This window comes from Pseudophryne corroboree, chromosome 2, assembly GCF_028390025.1.
Source record: "Pseudophryne corroboree isolate aPseCor3 chromosome 2, aPseCor3.hap2, whole genome shotgun sequence".
In the NCBI taxonomy this organism is placed as follows: domain Eukaryota; kingdom Metazoa; phylum Chordata; class Amphibia; order Anura; family Myobatrachidae; genus Pseudophryne; species Pseudophryne corroboree.
The window spans coordinates 103,522,462-103,538,679 of NC_086445.1; the positions used below are offsets into that span (position 1 = coordinate 103,522,462).

The window sequence follows — 16,218 nt, forward strand, 5'->3', positions numbered from 1 at the left end:
ATTATACCTGTGGTGGTTTTTTTTCTTTCTTCATACTAGTTTAGCAGTCTGCTGACACTGTCCACCAGGTCCGTTATACAGTATATTATATATATAATTAAGCACTAAGCAGCAGTAATGTAGGCCACGGCTGTACCTACCTCTGTGTCGACTCGTCAGTCGTCGTCCATAAGTATAAGTAATACTATCCATCCATCTACATTATACCTGTGGTGTTTTTTTTTCTTTCTTCATACTAGTTTAGCAGTCTGCTGACACTGTCCACCAGGTCCGTTATACAGTATATTATATATATAATTAAGCACTAAGCAGCAGTACGGTAGGCCACGGCTGTACCTACCTCTGTGTCGACTCGTCACTCGTCGTCCATAAGTATAAGTAATACTATCCATCCATCTACATTATACCTGTGGTGTTTTTTTTTCTTTCTTCATACTAGTTTAGCAGTCTGCTGACACTGTCCACCAGGTCCGTTATACAGTATATTATATTTATATATAAGCACTAAGCAGCAGTGCGGTAGGCCACGGCTGTACCTACCTCTGTGTCGACTCGTCACTCGTCGTCCATAAGTATAAGTAATACTATCCATCCATCTACATTATACCTGTGGTGGCTTTTAGTTGTGCGCAAAATATGGAGAACAAAAATGTGGAGGTTAAAAAAATAGGGAAAGATCAAGAACCACTTCCACCTCGTGATGAAGCTGCTGCCACTAGTCATGGCCGAGACGATGAAATGCCATCAACGTCGTCTGCCAAGGCCAATGCCTAATGTCATAGTACAGAGCATGTAAAATCCAAAACACAAAAGATCAGTAAAAACATGACCCAAAAATCAAAATTAAAAGCGTCTGAGGAGAAGCGTAAACTTGCCAATATGCCATTTACGACACAGAGTGGCAAGGAACGGCCTATGTTCATGGCTAGTGGTTCAGCTTCACATGAGGATGGAAGCACTCATCCTCTCGCTAGAAAAAAAGAAAAGACTTGCGGCAAAAGCACAGCAAAGAACTGTGCGTTCTTCGAAATCCCAAATCCCAAAGGAGAGTCCAATTGTGTCGGTTGCGATGCCTGACCTTCCCAACACTGGACGGGAAGAGCTTGCGCCTTCCACCATTTGCACGCCCCCTGCAAGTGTTGAAAGGAGCACCTGCGGTCCAGTTCCTGATAGTCAAATTGAAGATGTCAGTGTTGAAGTACACCAGGATGAGGATATGGGTGTTGCTTGGGCTGGGGAGGAAATTGACAAGGAGGATTCTGATGGTGAGGGGGTTTGTTTAAGTCAGGCACCCGGGGAAACACCTGTTGTCCGTGGGAGGAATATGGCCATTGACATGCCTGTTGAAAATACAAAAAAAATCAGCTCTTCAGTGTGGAAGTATTTCAACAGAAATGCGGACAACAGGTGTCAAGCCGTGTGTTGCCTTTGTCAAGCTGTAATAAGTAGGGGTAAGGACGTTAACCACCTCGGAACATCCTCCCTTATACGTCACCTGCAGCGCATTCACAATAAGTCAGTGACAAGTTCAAAAACTTTGGGCGACAGTGGAAGCAGTCCACTGACCAGTAAATCCCTTCCTCTTGTGACCAAGCTCGCGCAAACCACACCACCAACTCCCTCAGTGTCAATTTCCTCCTTACCCAGGAAAGCCAATAGTCCTGCAGGCCATGTCACTGGCAAGTCTGACGAGTCCTCTCCTGCCTGGGATTCCTCCGATGCATCCTTGAGTGTAATGCCTACTGCTGCTGGCGCTGCTGTTGTTGCTGCTGGGAGTCGATCGTCATCCCAGAGGGGAAGTCGGAAGACCACTTGAACTACTTCCAGTAAGCAATTGACTGTCCAACAGTCCTTTGCGAGGAAGATGAAATATCACAGCAGTCATCCTGCTGCAAAGCGGATAACTGAGGCCTTGACAACTATGTTGGTGTTAGTCGTGCGTCCGGTATCCGCCGTTAGTTCACAGGGAACTAGACAATTTATTGAGGCAGTGTGCCCCCGTTACCAAATACCATCTAGGTTCCACTTCTCTAGGCAGGCGATACCGAGAATGTACACGGACGTCAGAAAAAGACTCACCAGTGTCCTAAAAAATGCAGTTGTACCCAATGTCCACTTAACCACGGACATGTGGACAAGTGGAGCAGGGCAGACTCAGGACTACATGACTGTGACAGCCCACTGGGTAGATGTATTGCCTCCCGCTGCAAGAACAGCAGCGGCGGCACCAGTAGCAGGATCTCGCAAACGCCAACTCGTTCCTAGGCAGGCTACGCTTTGTATCACCGCTTTCCAGAATACGCACACAGCTGAAAACCTCTTACGGCAACTGAGGAAGATCATCGCAGAATGGCTTACCCCAATTGGACTCTCCTGGGGATTTGTGACATCGGACAACGCCAGCAATATTGTGTGCGCATTACATCCGGCCAAATTCCAGCACGTCCCATGTTTTGCACATACCTTGAATTTGGTGGTGCAGAATTATTTAAAAAACGACAGGGGCGTGCAAGAGATGCTGTCGGTGGCCAGTAGAATTGCGGGCCACTTTCGGCGTGCAGGCACCGCGTACAGAAGACTGGAGCACCACCAAAAAAACCTGAACCTGCCCTGCCATCATCTGAAGCAGGAGGTGGTAACGAGGTGGAATTCAACCCTCTATATGGTTCAGAGGATGGAGGAGCAGCAAAAGGCCAGTCAAGCCTATACAATTGCCCACAATATAGGCAAAGGAGGTGGAATGCACCTGTCTCAAGCGCAGTGGAGAATGATTTCAACATTGTGCAAGGTTCTGCTGCCCTTTGAACTTGCCACACGTGAAGTCAGTTCAGACACTGCCAGCCTGAGTCAGGTCATTCCCCGCATCAGGCTTTTGCAGAAGAAGCTGGAGGCATTGAAGGAGGAGCTAAAACAGAGCGATTCCGCTAGGCATGTGGGACTTGTGGATGGTGCCCTTCATTCGCTTAACCAGGATTCACGGGTGGTCAATCTGTTGAAATCAGAGCACTACATTTTGGCCACCGTGCTCGATCCTAGATTTAAAACCTACGTTGGATCTCTCTTTCCGGCAGACACAAGTCTGCAGGGGTTCAAAGAACTGCTGGTGAGAAAATTGTCAAGTCAAGCGGAACGCGACCTGTCAACATCTCCTCCTTCACATTCTCCCGCAACTGGGGGTGCGAGGAAAAGGCTACGAATTCCGAGCCCACCCGCTGGCGGTGATGCAGGGCAGTCTGATGCTGACATCTGGTCCGGACTGAAGGACCTGCCAACGATTACTGACATTTCGTCTACTGTCACTGCATATGATTCTCTCACCATTGAAAGAATGGTGGAGGATTATATGAGTGACCGCATCCAAGTAGGCACGTCAGACAGTCCGTACGTATACTGGCAGGAAAAAGACAATTTGGAGGCCCTTGCACAAACTGGCTTTATTCTACCTAAGTTGCCCTCCCTCCAATGTGTACTCCGAAAGAGTGTTTAGTGCCGCCGCTCACCTTGTCAGCAATCGGCGTACGAGGGCCCTCATTCCGAGTTGATCGGTCGCAAGGCGAATTTAGCAGAGTTGCTCACGCTAAGCCGCCGCCTACTGGGAGTGTATCTTAGCATCTTAAATTTGCGATTACAAACTACTTAGCAGTTTCAGAGTAGCTTCAGACTTACTCGGCATCTGCGATCTGTTCAGTGCTTGTCGTTCCTGGTTTGACGTCACAAACACTCCCAGCGTTCGCCCAGACACTCCCCCGTTTCTCCGGCCACTCCTGCGTTTTTTTCCGGAAACGGTAGCGTTTTCAACCACACGCCCATAAAACGCCGTGTTTCCGCCCAGTAACACCCATTTCCTGTCAATCACACTACGATCGCCGGTGCGATGAAAAAGCCGTGAGTAAAAATACTATCTTCTAGCAAAATAACTTGGCGCAGTCGCAGTGCGATTATTGCGCATGCGTACTAAGCGGATTTTCACTGCGATGCGATGAAAAATACCGAGCGAACGACTCGGAATGAGGGCCGAGGCTACTTCCAGAAAATGTGGAGAAGATGATGTTCATTAAAATGAATTATAATCAGTTACTCCGTGGAGACATTCACCAGCAGCAATTGCCTCCAGAAAGTACACGGGGATCTGAGATGGTGGATTCCAGTGGGGATTAATTAATAATCTGTGAGGAGGGGGATGTACACAGTGAAAGGGGTGATGAATCGGACGATGATGATGAGGTGGACATCTTGCCTCTGTAGAGCCAGTTTGTGCAAGGAGAGATTGATTGCTTCTTTTTTGGTGGGGGCCCAAACCAACCAGTCATTTCAGTCACAGTCGTGTGGCAGACCCTGTCGCTGAAATGATAGGTAGGTTAAAGTGTGCATGTCCTGTTTATACAACATAAGGGTGGGTGGGAGGGCCCAAGGACAATTCCATCTTGCACCTCTTTTTTCTTTCATTTTTCTTTGCGTCATGTGCTGTTTGGGGAGTATTTTTTGGAAGAGCCATCCTGCGTGACACTGCAGTGCCACTCCTAGATGGGCCAGGTGTTTGTGTCGACCACTAGGGTCGCTTAGCTTACTCACACAGCTACCTCATTGCGCCTCTTTTTTTTCTTCTTTGCGTCATGTGCTGTTTGGGGAGTAGTTTTTGGAAGGGCCATCCTGCGTGACACTGCAGTGCCACTCCTAGATGGGCCAGGTGTTTGTGTCGACCACTAGGGTCGCTTAGCTTACTCACACAGCTACCTCATTGCGCCTCTTTTTTTTCTTCTTTGCGTCATGTGCTGTTTGGGGAGTAGTTTTTGGAAGGGCCATCCTGCGTGACACTGCAGTGCCACTCCTAGATGGGCCAGGTGTTTGTGTCGGCCACTAGGGTCACTTAGTTTACTCACACAGCTACCTCATTGCGCCTCTTTTTTTTCTTCTTTGCGTCATGTGCTGTTTGGGGAGTATTTTTTGGAAGGGCCATCCTGCCTGACACTGCAGTGCCACTCCTAGATGGGCCAGGTGTTTGTGTCGGCCACTAGGGTCGCTTAGCTTACTCACACAGCTACCTCATTGCGCCTCTTTTTTTTTTTTCTTTGCGTCATGTGCTGTTTGGGGAGTAGTTTTTGGAAGGGCCATCCTGCCTGACACTGCAGTGCCACTCCTAGATGGGCCAGGTGTTTGTGTCGGCCACTTGGGTCGCTTAGCTTAGCCATCCAGCGACCTCGGTGCAAATTTTAGGACTAAAAATAATATTGTGAGGTGTGAGGTGTTCAGAATAGACTGTAAATGAGTGTAAATTATGGTTATTGAGGTTAATAATACTATGGGATCAAAATGACCCCCAAATTCAGTGATTTAAGCTGTTTTTTTATCGTTTTTTGAAAAAAACACCCAAATCCAAAACACACCCGAATCCGACAAAAATAATTCGGTGAGGTTTTGCCAAAACGCGTTCGAACCCAAAACACGGCCACGGAACCGAACCCAAAACCAAAACCCGAAAAATTTCAGGTGCACATCCCTAGTTTCTAGTCACGGTCGCACGGTTCGCCCGCTGCAGCACTTGCCTGCTCCTATCTTGCCCCACCCTTCTCCCTCCCATAGTACTGTGCTTGGAGGGTGGAGTTTCTTGAAATGATGCCGTTGTGTTGTAATGTCATAATGCAACCATGTCATTTTGCGAAACTCCACCCCTGAGCAGAGTACTATGGGAGAGAGGAGGGGGAGCAGGATAGTAGTGCTGGCGGCCTGGCGCCAGCAACTATACACCCCTGGCATCAAGCATGACTCCCATACCATGGCAACGAGTATTACACCCACAGCACAAAAACCCCTGGCAATGAGCATGGCACCCAGATCCAGTACATGAAACCCCTGGCAACAGCATTAGACAACCCTGGCAATGAGCATGACACATAGACCATGAAACCCCTTGCAACAAGCATGGATCCCAGAGCATGAAACTCCTGGCAATGAGCAGGTAATTTAAAAGTAATTAGAAGCCTTGCTGTAGGGCATAATGCATCACTGGCATTGCGGTGTGTGGCATCATACGGTGCAGGGGGCACTGTACCCTCTGCCTTCAAGCATGCACTCGTCTCTCCTATTCTTAAAAAACCTAAACTTGATCCAAAAAGTCTCTCCAACTACCGACCCATCTCTCTCCTCCCTTTTGCCTCCAAACTCCTTGAGGGTATGGTCTACATCACCTTACTTCAATTCTTTCCACACACTCACTGCTTGACCCATTCCAGTCTGGCTTGCGTCCTCTCCACTCCACTGAAACTGCCCTTACAAAAGTACACAATGACCTCCATGCTGCTAAATCTAAGGGACACTACTCTCTACTTATTCTTCTTGATCTCTCTGCTGCTTTTGACACTGTGGACCACCCTCTCCTACTGCAAATCCTTCACTCCATTGGTCTGCATGATACTGCCCTCTCTTGGCTGTCTTCTTACCTCTTTGACCATTCATTCTCTGTCTCATGACTCCACCTCCCCCTCACGAATTGTAGGTGTACTCCAAGGTTCTGTTTTTGGTCCTCTTTTTCTCTTGCTCTCTATATGTCCTCACTAGGTAGGTTCATTAGTTATTTTGGTTTCTAATATCATCTCTATGCTGATGACATTCAAATCTATCTTTCCTCTCCAGGCCTCTCCTCTGCTCTGCTCTCCTCACTCGTATCTCCAACTGCCTCTCTGATATCTCTGTTTTGATGTCCCAGCGCTTTCTTAAACTTAACCTCACCTCTTACAATCTCATTATCTATTGGTGGCACTACTATCTCCTCTAACCCCCAAGTACGCCGTCTTGGAGTAATCCTTGACTCCTCCCTCTCCTTCAAACCACACATTCAGCACCTCTCGCAAACCTGCCATTTTCACTGAAAAATATTTCCAGGATCAGACCCTTTCTGACCCAGGATGCTACTAAGACTCTTATCCACTCACCAGTCATCTCCAGACTGGACTACTGTAATCTCCTCCTGACTGGCATTCCTAACAAATACCTCTCTCCACTCCAATCTATCCTCAATGCTGCTGCCCGGCTCATTTTCCTCACCAAACGCACTACGTCCACCTCTCCTCTCTTACAAGACCTTCCCTGGCTCCCTTTCAAACTCCATTTCAAGCTGCTCACACTCACAAAGCCCTCACCCGCTCCAATCTACATCTCTGACCTTATCTCCCTTTACACACCCACCCGTCCTCTTCGCTCTGCTAGTGCACGCCGACTCTCCTGCCTACTGATTACTTCCCCCTACTCCTACCTCCAAGATTTTTCACTTGCTGCTCCATTTCTTTGGGATACCCTACCTCTCTACAAAACTTCAAATGGGCTCTCAAAACCCACTTCTTCACAAAACCCAGCCAAATCTCATCCATTCCTAACCCTTTGTTCCATGCTCTCTATGTACCCAATCTGTGTCACCCCTGTCTGTCTACCCCTCCCCTTTAGTATGTAAGCTCTCACAAGTACAGCCCTCTTCCCTCATGTGTTTATCCTTTTTCTTACTTTAATAATCTTCAACTGCACCAAATCCAGAAGTCTTCTGCCACCTGATACTTATTCCAGTGTCATCTGCTGCTGTAGCTATGTTTATTCGGGATGCAGTCACTTTACCTCCAATCATAATACCGACGGACTATATACCGACACCCATTGACCGATGGTCGATATCCCGACAAGGTCTAAATACCGACACGGACTAAATACCGACATGTGAAATACCGACAAGGTCTAAATACCGACATGTAAAATGCCGACAGGTCGAAATACCGACACAAGTTTTTCATGATTTTTTTCATTAAAACCGACTTGTTCATACTTTACCGTCCCAGTGGACCTGGAGGGGGAATATAATAGTGTGCCGAGCGCAGCGAGGCACCGTGCCCGAAGCATGGCGAGCGCAGCGAGCCATGCGAGGGGACGCGGTACACTTTATATGGTGTCCATGTTGATTTATGTCGACATACACACAAAAAAACATTAAAAAATCATGAAAAACTTGTGTCGGTATTTCGACCTGTCGGTATTTTACATGTTGGTATTTAGACCTTGTCGGTATTTCACATGTCGGTATTTAGTCCATGTCGGTATTTAGACCTTGTCGGGATATCGACCATCGGTCAATGGGTGTCGGTATATAGTCCGTCGGTATTATGATTGGCGGGATATCATACCGATCCCGTTTATTCACGCTGTAATTGTCCTATATTGTCATCAGCTGTAAGTTGCTGTTTTCCAGTTTTGATTATGTACATATGTATTCTGTAATTGGGCACTGTGGAACCCTTGTGGCGCCATATAAATGAAGGATAATAAATAATAATATGGTGCAAAAGACATTAGTGTGTGGGGCTAAATATGGTGGATTTTTTTTTCTTTCCTGTGATGGCTGAAGTCTATTAGTGCAGAATCAAACTGGGGTGTAATGTATGATTTTCCTGTGAGGCCACACCCACTTTAGTAAGGTTCGCACTGGGAAACAAAATTGTCTACAAACAGCTCTGCTTTACATAAGCAGTATCGAGGAAGAGCAACAAAATATGTGTACAACATTCCATAGTTAGCATTGCCGAAGGTAAAAACAATAAATTTTCTTCTCAACTCTCATAAATTGTGGCATAAACACACTTACTAGGGTCCATGTTAGTCGAGATTCAACCACTAAGTCAGTCTGTGGAATGTTAGCTAAAACTGGAGCACCTGGTATAAAACCTATGCAAACATTAAAAGTCTATACCAGAGCTGGCCAAACCGGTCCTCGAGATCTACCAACAGTTCACATTTTCTAGACCACCTGGCTAGTGCACAGGTGTAGCCATTACTAATTACGATGTGCTGCATTCATTCCTGACAGTTCTACAGGTCTCCAGGAGGCCTGGAAAACAAACTGTTGTTAGATCTCGAGGACCGGTTTGGCCAGCCCTGCTCTATACAGCTAGGGCCCTGACAGGGCTGTTTCTAGCCAGTTTGGCTAGAAGTACGAGATTTAAAAATGCACCCCCCCATGACATTAAAAAAAAAAATGCATCCCCTTAGATAAAAAACAAACAAACCTTGCACGCTCCCGGTAGGGGAGCGTGGCTTCATTTTAATGGGCGTGGCCTCATCTGAAAAGACTACCTCACACCCCAGTATTTGACCCTGCACCAACAGATCACACCCACCATAGCGGGAATTTTTTTTTTTTTTTTTACCATATTAAGCCCCACACAGTAATGCCCCCCTGCACCATATTATTCCACACACCGCAATGCCCTTGATACATTAAATCCCCACATCACGGCAGGCAAGTGTCCCCATTTTACAGAGAGAGAGAATACTTAGAGGTGATTCCCGCTCTTCGGCCCGCCTCACCAGTCGCTCCTCACGCCGGCTACCTCTCCCTCTTCGTAGCTTGGCCTCCCCTCCTCCTCAGTACTGCAGTCAGGGGGGGGGGGGGGGTCATTTCACGGGTACATTGTGACATCACGACGCAACCGCGTCATTCTGCCCCTTGAGCTGAATACTTGGGGAGAGGAAGGAGGGGGAAGCCAGGGAGCCACAGTCGATTGCACGGCTCGCCCGCCCCAAGAAATGTCCCTGGGCCCGGGCCCTGATCAGGAATTGAACTCCTGACCTTAGCAATGTACTAAAACTGCTATCTACTGTGCTGTATGCATATTTTCTGGGGATGTACTAGATGCTCTGTAACCTCAATTTTATTGTTATAAAAATGGAAATATCCTATAAGATTAAAGTTAGAGTTGCCATACATATGTGTCCTCAGACTGTATGAGGACACATGTGGCACTAGCGACAGTCTGTGTGCGACTGAGTACAAAGTGCTACGATGGAGCGGCTGAGGGCTTTTATTAGGGAGATGAGCGGGTTCGGTACCCTGAGAACTGAACCCTACCGGACTTCACTACCTGAGCCCGGCTCGGGTTTTCCCGCCTGACTCTGAAACCAGAACGAGGCAAAACATCATCCCGCTGTCAGATTCCATATAAGGAGCCTCGTAGCCGCCATTTTCACTCTGGCATTGGAGTGTGTAGCGAGAGGACGAGTCTTCGTACTTAGGCCCTCATTCCGAGTTGTTCGCTCGGTATTTTTCATCGCATCGCAGTGAAAATCCGCTTAGTACGCATGCGCAATGTTCGCACTGCGACTGCGCCAAGTAACTTTACTATGAAGAAAGTATTTTTACTCACGGCTTTTTCTTCGCTCCGGCGATCGTAATGTGATTGACAGGAAATGGGTGTTACTGGGCGGATACACGGCGTTTCAGGGGCGTGTGGCTGAAAACGCTACCGTTTCCGGAAAAAACGCAGGAGTGGCCGGGGAAACGGTGGGAGTGCCTGGGCGAACGCTGGGTGTGTTTGTGACGTCAACCAGGAACGACAAGCACTGAAATGATCGCACAGGCAGAGTAAGTCTGGAGCTACTCTGAAACTGCTAACTCGTTTGTAATCGCAATATTGCGCGTACGTCGGTCGCAATTTTAAGAAGCTAAGATTCACTCCCAGTAGGCGGCGGCTTAGCGTGTGTAACTCTGCTACATTCGCCTTGCGAGCGAACAACTCGGAATGAGGGCCTTAGTCTCTGTGCGGGAGGGAAAGTGGGGTGGCGATTCCAGTGCCTTCTTGTGCAGCTCAGTCCAGTCACAGTGGTGGTGTCCTCTGCTGCCATATGTCCAGTGTAGCTGTATAAGTCCAGTCCATTGCAGTGGTGCCGTGTTGTCCTGCATCAGTCCAGCGGTGGTGTCTCTGTACTGCTGTATATGTCCAGTGGTACTGGAATTTCAGTGGTACTGCCATATAATTACAGTCCAGTGGTACTGCCGTATAATTCCAGTAGTGCTGTACTGTATATTAGTTACTCCAAATAAATTTTTACATGGTTTGCCCTGTGTGGTATAGAGGTACGCGCTCCTTTGCTGCATTTTGTTATATAACTCCAGAAAAATAATGGAGAACAAAAATTTGGAAGATAAAATAGGGAAAGATCAAGAACCCCTTTCTCCTACTGCTGCGAGTCAATAGTCATCCCAGAGGGGAAGTCGGAAGATCACTTGTACTACTTCAACTAAGCAATTGACTGTCCAACAGTCCTTTGTGAGGTAGATGTAATATGACAGCAGTCATCCTGTTGCAAAGCAGATAACTGAGGCCTTGACAGCTATGCTGTTAGACGGGCGTCCAGTATCCGCCATTAGTGCAGTGGGACTGCAGTGCAAACCCTAGATGGGCCATGTGTTTAAGGTAAGCGACACAAGTGTGCAGCAGTCATACAGCTACCGCATTGCGCCTCTTTTACTTCTTCGCATGATGTGCTATTTGGGGCATATTTTTTAAATCTGCCATCCTGTCTGACATTGCAGTGCCACTCCTAAATGGGCCAGGTGTTTGTGCCGCACACTTGTGTCACTTAGCTTAGTCATACAGCAACCTCGGTGCAACCTTTTTGGCCTAAAAAAAAAAAATATTGTGAGGTGTTCAGAATGGGATCCGGTCTGAAGATCGACAGTGCCTAGGTCGACAATGTTTAGGTCGACCACTATTGGTCGACAGTCACTAGGTCGACATGGATGGAAGGTCGACAGGGTTTCTAAGTCGACATGTGCTAGGTCGACAGGTCTAAAGGTCGACATGAGTTTTTTTTTTTTTCATTTTTTTATTTTTTCATACTTAACGATCCATGTCGACTACGATTGGAACGGTAAAGTGTTCCGAGCGAAGCGGTAGCGGAGCGAAGGCACCATGCCCGAAGCATGGCGAGCGAAGCGAGCCATGCGAGGGGACGCGGTGCGCTAATTTGGGATCCCGGTCACTTTACGAAGAAAACGACACCCAAAAAAAAAAAAAAACTCATGTCGACCTTTAGACCTGTCGACCTAGCACATGTCGACCTAGAAACCCTGTCGACCTTCCATCCATGTCGACCTAGTGACTGTCGACCAATAGTGGTCGACCTAGGCACTGTCGATAAAACGAACCACACCCGTTCAGAATAGACTGGAAATTAATGTTATTGAGGTTAATACCGTAGGATCAAAATGACCCACAAATTCTGTGATATTTTTTTTTTTTTTTTTAAATCATCCAGATCCCATAAAAACGAAAGGGTGGTTTTGGCAAAACCAATCTAGATCCAAAACATGGGCATGGAACCAGAACACAAAAAGTGCCCACTGCACATCTCTAGCTTTTATTCATGCCAAGTTCTGGTGTACTTCATATACAGATTCAGACTGAGTCACACACACAGGTATACAAGTGTTGTACAACCAATTAATCTGTTTGGTCACATTGCCTTGTGACTGAGACGCAAATTTGGATGAAAAAGATGCTCTGCTCACCCACACCTGGGGATAAATTTACTAAAAGCTTCTAAAAATGAAAAGTGGTGGTGTTGCCCATAGCAACCAGATTGTCTCATTTCTCTAACGCTTCCTAGAAAATTATAGACAGAATCTGATTTTTTTTGCTATGGGAACCACTCATAGGCATATCTATAGTGGGTGCAGTGCAATAGGTCCGGAGGCGGCCCACACCGCGCCCATATATTATACTTACCCCACCTGTGTCCCGTGGCGGCCCTGCAGTGCGGGAACAAATCACTTGGAATATGGCCACCACGGTCATTTCCCAGTGATTTGCGCATGCACACTGGAGATGTCCCCAGGTACAAGGCACAGGTGCCATGTTCCTAGAGACCTGCACATTCGCAGTAGACTATGGCATTATACCAGAGTCTACTAGCTGCCGTAGAGGAGGGGGCCCACAGAGGCTGCACGCAGGCCCCCTCTTTATAAAGTCCCCTGTCACCACTTTTCCATATTAGAACTTAGAAGCTTAGGAAATTTACCCCCTGGTGTCTCACAACATGGTGTGTTCATTGTAGCTACAGTAGGTGTGTGAGGACACATCTGTATGTATAAGGATACTGTGTACCTCCAATGTAGGTATGATATACTGTATATGTACTTTTCTGGCTAAAATATGCTATTATGTATAGTAAAAATACCTCTTCAATGACAAATACCTGTTGAAGGTGGAGAACACTACTGTGGAGACTGCATATTTCTCCTCCAGGGAGGCTTCATTCTTTAGCAAGATTGTACACAACCTTAATACAGTACATGCGGGGTGCAATCTTTCAGTGTTTAAGCACCACAATGGGAGACCGTAGTCTACCACTTCACTCCACCGAGACCTGCATTAGAATGTTGTTCCAGCATAACTACCTGCATTTCCATACACTCACTGGAGAGCGGAATGACAACCTGCTTCACTCCATCTACTGGTACTGTATGTGCAAGAGTAAAGCTTCACCCATAGTTTCTACAATAAAACTACTCTTCTTTAAGCAACTGGTCTGTTAGTTGTTCCAGGGCATCCACTGGTGTACAGAAATGCTGCCACATCAAACCATGCACACATTTCCAACAATACCCAGAGTGCCTGTATGCACGGACCACAAGATATTGTAGCATTGGACCATTCAGCAACTGTACATATTCCATATTTGGTTGGGTTCAGCTCCCATACCAAGAAGTAGCTAAATAACTGCAGTGGCGGAACTAGAGAATGGTGGGCCCAGGTGCAACAATATGCATTGGGCCCCCTCCCATATTAAAAACAGGGAAATGGCGTCGCCCAAAATACGGTGTTTTATCTCACTTATAAGGGGTGTCGCCACACAGTAGTACTCCCAATTCACAGTAGAGAGCCTTATACACAGTACGCCACACAGTAGAGAAGCTTATACACAGTACACCACACAGTAGAGCGCCTTATACACGTTGCGCCACACAGTAGAGAAGCTTATACACGGTACGTCACACAGTAGAGAGCCTTATACACGGTACGCCACACAGTAGTGATCCTTATACATGGTACGCCACACAGTAGAGATCCCTATACACGGTAAGCCACACAGTAGAGATCCTTATACACGGTACGACACACAGTAGAGATCCTTATAAACGGTAAGCCACACAGTAGAGATCCTTATACACGGTTCGCCACACAGTAGAGAGCCTTATACACGGTACGCCACACAGTAGAGAGCCTTATACACGGTACGCCACACAGTAGAGATCCTTATACAGGGTACACCACACAGTAGAGAGCCTTATACACGGTACGCCACACAGTAGAGATCCTTATACACGTTACGCCACACAGTAGATAGGCTTATACACGGTGCGCCACACAGTAGAGAGGCTTATACACGGTGCGCCACACAGTAGAGAGGCTTATACACGGTACGCCACACAGTAGAGCGACGCACACGTCAACATTTACAACCAGCAATGTGAGACAGATACAGATGAAGACAGCCTTATCGTTGCCGCGATGTGTTGGAACTGGCGTACGCATCACAGCAAGCTGCAGTGAAAGCCGTACTGTGGCTAGTCGCTGCCTCCGTTCACTCCATAGATGTCTATGGCTTGCATGCGTTCACACACACGCGCTTCATAGACATGGGCACACTAGTCGCGCCATCCATGCCGTGATGCAAACTCATCGCGGGTTGGATGAGTGTGGCTACATCTATAGATATGGATTTACACACACACACACATAGTAAAACATACGCAAAGCAAGACACATATACACAGACACATCCACAGAAAACACACACATACATAGTAAAACATACGCAAAGCAAGACACATATACACAGACACATCCACAGAAAACACACACACATACATAGTAAAACATACGCAAAGCAAGACACATATACACAGACACATCCACAGAAAACACACACACACAACACATAAATACAGCTAAACACACATAGCAAAATACATATACAGTATATACACAGAAACACACGCACCCATAGCTAAACACACACACACACACACACACACACACACACACACACACACACACACAGACATAGGAAAATACATATAGAGTATACACTGAAACACACACACCCATAGCTAAACACACACATTGCCAGCAAAACACAAACTCTTTACTTTGCATATGTTTTCACTTTCCACCTCCCAGGCTAGCTCTGGCTCCGGCAAGGCTCCTCACTGTGCAGGGGCTGAGTGCACTGACGTGATGTCTCCTCAGTCCTCCTCACTCTTCTGTATATACACACTGCTGCCTGACTCCCCTCTCCCTCCCCCTCCCTGTCCAGTATGCAGTGACTCACAGTCCAGGAAGCTGAGAGCTGCAGCCGAGATGAAGGGTGATGTGATCACCCTTCTCACATCACTGGTGCCGGAGACCGCGTACAGGCTTCCTCAGGACCCGCAGCAGCAGCTCAGCGGTGGCAGCGTGTAATGAGTCAGTCTGACTCATTATACTGCTGCCGGCTATGGGCCCCTTCACAGCGCTGAGCCCCAGTGCACTGCACCCCTTGCACTGCCGCAAGTTCCGCCTCTGAATAACTGGCTATATTAAACTATGAGTGTTCCTTAAGGCACTGGTTCTCAAACTTTGTACTCAGGACCCCACACAGTTCACATTTTCCAGATCACCTAGCAGATGCACAGGTGTAATCATTACTCAATACATAAAAAAAAAAAAACCCTGGCGCCAACTGTATGACTTGCAATTCTGTCATGAGACCGGGTAAGAGAACTGTTTGGGGTCCTGAAGACAGAGTTGGAGTACCTGTGCCATAGGGGAATCCAGAGTATTGCTATGATATTTTGGTGTGTGTTCAGCAGGGGTTAAAGTGAGGAGAGGGAAAAAATAATAAATAAATATATTATATATACATACATATATACACACACACACACACACACACACACTAGGTGATTCATCGCGCCCTACGGGCGTTCTTCACACCGTCGTTATGGGCTACACCCCCTTAACCCTTGCACACCCTTGTGGCGTGCAATATTTTTATTATATGGAGTATTACATCCAGTCATAATTGTGGTTAAATATTGCACGGACAAAGGGCGTGCAATGGTTAAGGGGTGGAAGCCCCTTGCAACAGCATGAACAGCCCATGCAGGGCCTGGTGAATCACCTAGTAGGTGCTTTGGTTGTGGGAATAGGGGGCGAGGAAAAGGCGGATGGGATCCTGGGGTGCCACGGGAGTGGTTCCGCAGGTGGTGGAGGGTGCATGGGTGCTGCGGGTGGGGGAAAAGCAGTTGCAGGGGTTGCCCCGGGTGAGGGAGGGGCGGATGCAGTGGTGCGGCGGGAGGTACTGGTGCGGGGTTGCTGCAGGTGGGGGTCCGGAGTTATCGCGGTTGCTGGAGGGGAT

The 16,218-nt window shown here is 47.4% G+C and overlaps 1 protein-coding gene across 1 annotated transcript in view; it reads right to left on the reverse strand.

The window, feature by feature from the left end:
- Positions 1-15,112, reverse strand: part of LOC135001386 (polyunsaturated fatty acid lipoxygenase ALOX15B-like) — a 137,464-nt gene extending 122,352 nt beyond the window's left edge. The window contains exon 1 of the mRNA XM_063951578.1: positions 14,969-15,112. The gene's annotated coding sequence lies outside the window, so the exon portion shown is untranslated. The remainder of the gene's footprint in view (positions 1-14,968) is intronic.
- Between the last annotated feature and the right edge of the window lie 1,106 nt (positions 15,113-16,218).